This window comes from Peromyscus californicus, unplaced genomic scaffold (genome assembly GCF_007827085.1).
Source record: "Peromyscus californicus insignis strain IS unplaced genomic scaffold, ASM782708v3 Scaffold_13__1_contigs__length_99412109, whole genome shotgun sequence".
In the NCBI taxonomy this organism is placed as follows: Eukaryota; Metazoa; Chordata; class Mammalia; order Rodentia; family Cricetidae; genus Peromyscus; species Peromyscus californicus.
Window position 1 is genome coordinate 92,480,455 of NW_026294424.1, and position 6,567 is coordinate 92,487,021.

Genomic DNA, 6,567 nt, shown 5'->3' on the forward strand with positions numbered 1-6,567 from the left:
GGAATGGGTGAGGATTTGGGGGTCTCCATCTGGTGACAGCACAGGAGCTGAAGTATTTAAAGCTAGAAGGGCGGGCACGGTGGATACGCTTCAGGGAAGTTTCAGACACGCCGAGGAGGACAGGCCTGAGCACCCTCTCACTGGCTATGCGTGGACCAGCAGTTGGATATCAATACACAGATCTGGAACTCAGCGGCATGCTGTGGGCTGGTTTTGCTTTGTTTTCTTTAAATGGCAGTTAGAGATGGAACATTCAGGAAAAACAGTGCTGCCCGACTATAATCCTAGCCACAGGAGGGTGATGCAGGAGGAACCGCTTGAGCCCAGGAATTCCAGGGAGAGACCATGTTTCAAAAGGAGGGGAAAAAAATCACACACATATACTATTTTCAAAATCGTAAGTGAATGCCTCGGCATCAGATATGTTGCTCCATAAGAAGAACTAAATACCATCTTATATCAGCACAAAATCATAACTTTACATGTTGATAAATAGTGTATAACATGATAAATGATAAAAGATGATAACAATAAATACCAAGTATACTTAACCAAGAATATGTAAAAAGTAATGCCACAATTATTTCTACACTAATATTTTCTATAAAATCTGAGGATAAGATCAAACTCTACACAATTAAATGTATCTGGTCTATAGATGCCCCCTATGACAGCAAACTATCGAAACAACAACTCAATAAAAGAGTACACAATTGCTCTTTGGTGTTTTCTCAAGTACTTTTCTCTCTCTCTCCCTCCTTCCTTCCCTCCCTCCCTCCTTACCTCCCTTCTCAAGTACTTCTATTGGCCATCCTAAGTATAGGTGAGATTGAGCAATGTGTGCAGGACAAGTCACTCGAAAATAGCATCGCTATTCAGACGTCCTCCATTGTGGGTGTCTGCACGTCTGCTGACATCCCAAAGTCACCTGCTTATACCCTGGGTATCTCCAGGCAGACACTGGCTCTTGTAGGAAGTCCTGAGCCAGCTGAAGTCTGAGTTCTTGGGACTCCCCACCTTACATGCACCAGGACAACATTTAGGCAAGGCCCTGCCCCATGTTGGGCGCCAAGTCCTGTCCAATGGTCTCTTTCATTCGACTCTAACCTCTGCCTTGACAAGTATTTCACAAGCAACATGCACAAGATGTTATGAGTGTAACAAAGGTATGAATCAATGACCACACAGATGAGGTTGCACAGCATGTCTTTCATGGCAGGCACTCAAACTATGAGTATGATTATTCTCCTTGTAATCTAGTAAAACTACTTATATGTAAAGTTCTAACTACTGTATCTTATAATCCATTCCTAATTGATAATAGTTTTCTAAAAATAAAAAAATGTATTTTACTATTAAAAATTAAATGCTTGGGGGCTGGAGAGGTGGCTCAGCAGTTAAGGGTTCATATTGCTTTTCAGAGGACCTGAGTTCAATTCTTAGCACCCACATCATGAGTCTCACAACCGCCTAGAATGCCAACTCAAGGGGGTCCCATGCCTCTGACCTCTAGGGGTACCTGCACACGTGTGTACACACACACACACGCACACACACACACACACACACACACACACACACACACACACACACACACACAAATTAAATTTAAATAAGTATTTACAAAATTTAAATGTTTATAATGAACACATATAATTCAACTCAACCCTTTACCTCCACTAGAACTACAGCACGGCCCTTGAACTTGCCACTTAGCCGAGGCTAGCCTGAAACTCCTGGTCCTCCTGCCTCTAGCTCCCAAGTGTGGAGATCACGCCTAGCTTCAGCTTTAGAACTGTAAGAAATTGGTCCAATGAGCTTTATAAGAACCTCAGTGAAATCTCTTCAGGGCAAGGCTGAACTGAACCCAAGCAGTACAGCAATTTGGAATTTTTTTCAAGTCTGAGTAAAAGTTGAAAATTAAAATTAGTGACCTCTTTACTAAAAGCTAATTTCACAACATTAAAGATAAGTATAGACTAAGTCACCCAAGAAACATCCTTTATAATTATGTTATGGTTATCAAAGTGAGATCATGGCTGACAACTAAGACAAAAATGTATTTTGTCAAATGTCTGTCCTAAACTTCCTGTTGTCTCAAATACAACTGAAAATAAGAACTAAGAAGTCAAAAATATAAAGCACATATAAGCATATAATATACATACAATAAACGGATAAAGTATTATTAAGCAAAAAGAAGTGTTGACAAAAGTGTACTACATCGCTGGGAGGCATGCAAAAGGTCTGTCCATTGTCGAAAACAATTGGGCAGTTTGATAAAAGTACACTGGTGCTTACGATATGTCCTACGAGTCCTGTCTGCATATTAAGTCAAGAAAACTAGACTTGTACACCAAAGTTCAAAATACCTTTATTCATAACTAACCAAAATGAGAACTCAAATGTCTATCAATCATGGACAAAATGTGGGACCATGCTAAAAAGTCATGGCACTCAGAGGAAAAAGGAAACTCAGTGTATGCTGGAGCTGGTTGGTACCAGCTAAACAGAGCCTGGGTTGAGTTTTCAGGACTTTTCCATGTTGGTTTATGAGGCTTAATATAGGCCACAGTGACTATTACACTACAGTAATTCCCAAATGTTACAAGCCAGGGGTTGGTCTGTTTTTTGTTTTGTTTTGTTTGGGAGAGTAGGTTGGTAGCGTTTCCTCCATGTACCACTGCGACACAGCTATGCCGAATGCCCGAAGACAAGAAAGGCATCATTCTGTACGCTGCATCTTGATGGTGCTCTACAGGGGACATCAATGGTTGCCAAGGGCTGAGGACTAACAGCAAAGAGGCATGGGAGGCCTTTCTGGGGTGGTATGAATGCCCTGCTTATCTGTAATAGAGAACGTCCAGCTCTACGTAGAGGTAAAACCTCACTGCACGGAGATGATGCCTAAATGAACCCTACCTGAAAAAACTAAAGATGTCACTAATTTGTGAATTATGTTCTAGACAAGAAATGTATCAGAGCTACAGAAGAGGGTTGGGACTCAGTGCAAACACCAGATTAGCAGATCTATACACGACAGAAATGGACGTGAAATGTAGGGGAAAGGTGAATTAGTAATCACAGACAACACTAAAGCCAGAGGGGTGTGTGATTCTGGGGAGGATGCTCCAGGAAAGGCTTAGGGAGTAGTCACAGGGCAGTGCACATACCTGGGTCAACCCGGCAAGTCCCTACCACTGAGCCCTCTCTACGGCAAGCCTATGGCTCAAAATACCATGTTACAACGATTTTCCAATACATCTTCACTTCTAATTGATGCCCTAAAACATCAATTACTCATCTTAACATCTACCAACTGTCATCACTGGCTCTAAAGTTAGACCATTTGGGTCCCCAAACTTCAAAATTGCCTAATTCCCCATCTGTACAATGGGATCAACATTTTCCCAACGTCTGAGTGAGAATGCATGAAAAACTGCGCTGGACTGCCACACTCTCGATCACAGACACTAGACACAATCAGCTGGGAAGTACATAAATTAATTTTTATTTTTTTGCGATGGTGTCACATGTGTTGCTCAGACCGGCTTGAAACTACTAAGCTTAGCTACTTCTCTTGCCTCAGTATCCCAAGAACTAGGACAACAGGTGTGAACCACCACACCCAGGCAGGATAGTCCTTAACTATTATGTCCAGTTGTTCATCATCTTTGTGGTCCCATTTAAATAGGGAGGGGGCACTAACAAATGCTACATTCTGAGGATAATTTCTGGAAATTCCAAGACCCCACTGAACGAAGTACATTAGCAACATTAAGAATGCCGAATGTAAACAGTTAAGGCCTGCCAAATTCAGGATCCTCAGAGTGGAGAACCTGACACTGGAACATTACACTGTCATTTAACTTCCTTTCCTATTTTTCAAGTAACTTCAGAGCCTCGTGTTTTCTAACTCATATTACATTTGTGCAGAAATTTTGTTAGAAGCCTATTTTTACATGAATGGATTTCAACTAAGGAAAAGAAACTATTTAAAAACCCGTATTTCTAGTTGCTTGAGGCAGAACTGCTCCAAGTATTATTACACACAATACTGATTTCAAATACCGTGAGTTCTCAAACCTAACGCAAAATGGATTTTTTAAACATAAAAGCATATCGAGCTAATTCTTACACTGCAGGGTCCCATGAGCTAAGTTTTTATTTTTCTTTTTGAAAGATTTATTTTTACTAGACCTATACACTAATATACCACATCCAGTTTTTCTGTATATCAGCATTTCTTGGTTATTTTGTTATTTTTACTTGTTAAACATCTTGATAGTGAAAACTAATTGAGCTAAACCTGCCTAATAGACACCAGCCTGGAAATATGCTGTCTCGACGCACAAGGTTTTGTTTTTCTTTTTTGTTGGTTTTCAGACAACATAATAACCACTTGGTATTGACCGGCCATGCCTATTAGTGAACAAAAATAGGTTTTCATATGCATAAGCACCATTTTCCCACAGAAAACACTTAGCCACGGTTGAGGTACTGAAAATCCATGCATATGGTAAACATGTTAGATCTGATTTTATCCTATTATGTCTACGAAGGAAGACCTCATAGTCTGTCTCTCGGACTCAAATCGTCCAAAAAAAAAAAAAAATCAATGGAACGCAGCACCTCCGATGCAACCGGCCGGAAAGGTCACCGCTGCCTTTCCAACCCCGCCATAACCGGGAGTGTTGGTGATGCCATCACATCCCCGATGCAGGACAGAAGCATCCCAGGTCCTTTCCACAGGGAAGGGTTTCCAGCTCAGGGCGCAGAGGGATGAGCCAGGAGAGACCTGCGGCCCTGGAGACGGCGCCCGAGGGATGGAGGCCGTGCTCCGCGGCGCCCTGGCGAGGGGAGGGGATGGGAGTGGATCCGGGGAATGGTCACCCGGAGGGTCCGCCCGAGAGGACCCGCCTGACACCCCCCCCCCCCGCATCCCCGGACGCCGCCAGGTTACACCCCCGCCTGCCCCGCACCGCACGGCGGCCGCCGCCTCCCCCTCCCGGTCCCCGAGGCCCCCGCACGCCCCTCCGCCAGCCTCCCCGGGACCCGACGCCGACGGCGCCCTCTCCAGGCCCGGCGGAGGACGCGGGTGGGGGAGCGGCTGGGCCGCGGCCTGTCCCCGGCGGCGGCGGCGGCGGCGGCGAGCGCGGGGCCGCGCGGACAGCGCCTCCGCCCCGCAGGAACAAAGCGCCCCGCGGGCGGGCGGGCGGGCGGGCAAGGCGAGCGGGCGAGCAGCACTCACCGCGGGCGGGCGAGCCTGGGGGCAGGGGCCCGGGAGCACCCCCGGGCCGGGGCCGGGGCCGGGGCCGGGCGCCGGCTGCAGTCCGCGAGCTGCGGGGCCGCCGGGCGACGGGCGCGCTAGGCGGCCGGGGCAGCGACGCCGCCGCCGCTGCTGCTCCCTCCTCCTCCTCCTCCTCCTCCTCCGGCCCGGGTCCCTGCTCCGCCGCGTCTTCCCCTTCGCCGGGTCCCCGCCGCCGCCGCCTCAGCCTCGGCGCTGCACGGGCTGCTGCTCCTCTCCATCAAAGCCGGGCCGGGCCGCGGGGAACATCCCGGAAAGTGAGGGCTGGTGGCCGTCTCCCGCAGCTGCTGGTGGCCATCTTTAATCCTCCTCCTCCCGCTCTCTCTCCACCTCCCGCGCCTGCTGACGGACTGCTCGGGATCCTCCTCCCGCTCCTCCCGCTCCTCCCGCTCCTCCCACCAGGCCGGCCGCAGAAATTGCAGCCGCCCGGGCCGGCCCCTCCCGCCCGCTCGCCCGCCCGCCCGCTCGCCTTTCCTTCCTCTTTCCTACTTCCTTCCCTCCCCGCGCGGCTCCCGCTTCCCCGCACCCTCGGCCGGAGCCTCCGCACGCGCGGGGGTCCGCGTCCCCCTCGTCCCCCGCTGCGGGGCTCCCGGGTCCCCCGGCGCCCGCCGTGCTCACCGTCTCCGCGGGGTTCTCGGGAGACCCGGCTGAGAAAGGACGGCCGCGCGCCCCTGAACCCGTCACCCATCGCTGGATGCTGTCACCAGCGATGACAAACACGCAAGCCGGCGTTCATGTTACTCCAGCTGGAGTACAAAAGAACTGCCCACGCTAGCTCTTCCACGACGCAGCCTCGAACCCCCCACCTTCTCGGGGCGGGGAAATGGGGGGGGGGGGGGGCCTCGGGACCCAGGAGTTAGTCTCCGGGGTTGTCCTGGGTCAGTGACCTTGAGACCATCAACTGAGGTTTTAGGTTTGCCCTTTCTGGAAAGATACATTATTTATACCTCCATAGATGTGAGCAACACAGTGTTTGGACCTAGTAAGTATGTATTGGTAAACCTAAACAGCTAAGCGGGCATCAGCTTGCCTGTGTTCCTCGTCAACCCAGCAGACCGTTTGGGTCATACTTCTGTTCTGGCAACGGGGACAAACTGAGTCCTTTAAGCAGCTCGGAGTGGGGAAGTGGTACTTTCCAGAAGCTGGAAACATGAGCTTGTTTTTTTCCAACGCTGCAATCTACAGCAGTTTCAGGATTTCCTCTAAGAAAAACGAAGCAATTTGGACTTGCTGCTTCCTTTTTTTTTAAAGCCGGTTTG

The 6,567-nt window shown here is 49.0% G+C and overlaps 1 protein-coding gene across 5 annotated transcripts in view; it reads right to left on the reverse strand.

Annotated features, from left to right (window-relative positions):
* Positions 1 to 6,048, reverse strand: part of Wdfy3 (WD repeat and FYVE domain containing 3) — a 250,490-nt gene extending 244,442 nt beyond the window's left edge. For 2 of the 5 annotated variants that reach the window (XM_052735532.1, XM_052735528.1), the window contains exon 1: positions 5,927 to 6,048. The gene's annotated coding sequence lies outside the window, so the exon portion shown is untranslated. Of the gene's footprint in view, positions 1 to 5,251; positions 5,373 to 5,926 lie in introns of those variants that run through there. The other 3 variants (XM_052735531.1, XM_052735527.1, XM_052735530.1) reach the window with 2 other exon arrangements.
* Positions 6,049 to 6,567: the final 519 nt, after the last annotated feature.